This window comes from Coenobita brevimanus, chromosome 21, assembly GCF_032717465.1.
Source record: "Coenobita brevimanus isolate Jiangsu-jjx chromosome 21, ASM3271746v2, whole genome shotgun sequence".
In the NCBI taxonomy this organism is placed as follows: Eukaryota; Metazoa; Arthropoda; class Malacostraca; order Decapoda; family Coenobitidae; genus Coenobita; species Coenobita brevimanus.
Window position 1 is genome coordinate 1808067 of NC_136974.1, and position 1950 is coordinate 1810016.

The following is a 1950-nucleotide window of genomic DNA, read 5'->3' on the forward strand; positions in this document are numbered from 1 at the left end:
GTGCCTGGTGCTGCCCCGCCCGCACACGGCGCCCGCCGCCCCCGTGTTGCCGCTGTCGCCGCCCCTGGGCGTGGGCGTGGTGCCGGGGTCGCCGCCGTCGCCGTGCCTGAGCTGCTCGTGCGGCGCCTCGGCCGCGTCCTCGCCAGGCGGGTGCCGCGTGCACGAGGCGGTGTTCACCTGCCCGTCGCCGCCCCCGGCAGTCACGTGCGGCGCGCGCGAGCGGGACAGCGGCCTGGGCCTGGCCGGGGATGGCCCGCTAGGCCACCACGGCGGCCTCGGCCCACACGATGACGTTTGGCCGCCCGCCCACAACACACCGGAAGACGCTAAAGAAGAAGGAGTAAAGGAGTTGCTGCTCAGGTGCGTCCCTCCTCCACCCCTACCTACCTCCATCCTTACCTCCAGCCCTCCCTCCATTGCCTGCCTCCATCCTGACCTCCATCGCCTGCCTCCCTCCTCACCTCCAACATTCCCTGGCCTGCCACCCCCCATCCCTTCCTCTGACAGACCATCCCGGCCCTCCCCCCCATCTGCCTCACTCCCGCCACCCTGCAACCTGCCTGACATTTTCTATTAAGCGTGACATCTCAGTGCCCGGCTTCTGTACACACACACACACACACACAGCTACACTTTCAGCCACACATACACATACCTGTAGGCACGAAGGTACATTTTCACACACACACACACACACACACACACACACTGAGATGCTGTTTTCATTGTTTCACTCCCATCAGTCTTTCACTCCCATCAACTCACCCCCTCAAAAAAGTCACAGAAATGGACACAATTAAAAAAAAAAAAAACGCGAATCGATATTTGAGATTATTTTTCACAATTTGTATCATGGGATATTTGTGGCCTGTTCTTAACCCCTTCTATCCAGCGACTTATTTTCAGCTTATTTCTTGATGCCTACAGACGATTTTGTTAAGCTTAGAGGAGACATTTTCTATCTGGAGGGGTTAAGTTATACCTCAGTTAACCCTCCTGACTTCATGGATCTCTTAAGTTGAAGGAAATCGTCTGGAGATTGCAAGAGGAAGGGATTGAGGGGGTTAATGCAATGACGTGAGAGATTGGCTTGTGGATATTACGTATTAATGTTGTCTTGCATAAGGTCCAATATTTTTTTTTTTTTCAGTATCCCTTCCTCTCCCATTTTTCTTCTTTCCTCCCATTCTCGCATTCCTCCCATTTTCTCTCCTATACTCTCTCTCTCTCTCTCTCTCTCTCTCTCTCTCCAAAAATACACATCAGTCTTATTTCTTGTACATTCATTTTTAACGCATTGAGAAGCACAGTTTCTCTCTCTCTCTCTCTCTCTTTCATCCATACCCATGATGTACAGTGGATGTCAAAAGTCTCTCTCTCTCTCTCATCCATACCCATGATGCACAGTGGGTGTCAAAAGTCTCTCTCTCTCTCTCTCTCTCTCTCCACGGACTTTGACAGTCAGGGTGGTTGACTTGCATACGACGCTTAGGGCAATGATGTGAGCCCGAATAAATCAATCGGTGTCGGTTGCTACGGATTCGCCACACTGATTTTTCAAAGGGCGTGACAGGAGGAGAGGCGACAGAACTTTTGACGCCGACTGTACACTGGCTTTCAATTTTCTTCATTCTGTCTTGATCAACATCCATTTTCTTTGCACCCACTTTGACATCCACTCTGTCTGTCTTGATCAACATCCATTTTCTTTGCACACACTTTGACATCCACTCAGTCTGTCTTGATCCACATCCATTTTCTTTGCATCCACTTTGACATCCACTCTGTCTTGATCTACCTCCATTTTCTTTGCACTTTAACATCCACGTAGTCTTTTATCCACATCCATTTTCTTTGCACCTTCTTTGACATCCACTCAGTCTGTCTTGATCCACATCCATTTTCTTTGCACCCACTTTGACATCCACTCAGTCTGTCTTTAAACACATC

At 50.7% G+C, this 1950-nt stretch overlaps 1 protein-coding gene across 6 annotated transcripts in view; it reads left to right on the top strand.

The window, feature by feature from the left end:
• The first annotated feature begins 250 nt into the window (after positions 1–250).
• The window catches only part of Glut1 (Glucose transporter 1), an 85278-nt gene continuing 83578 nt past the window's right edge, over positions 251–1950 (top strand). For all 6 annotated transcript variants that reach the window (XM_080266687.1, XM_080266688.1, XM_080266689.1 and 3 more), the window contains exon 1: positions 251–360. The gene's annotated coding sequence lies outside the window, so the exon portion shown is untranslated. The remainder of the gene's footprint in view (positions 361–1950) is intronic.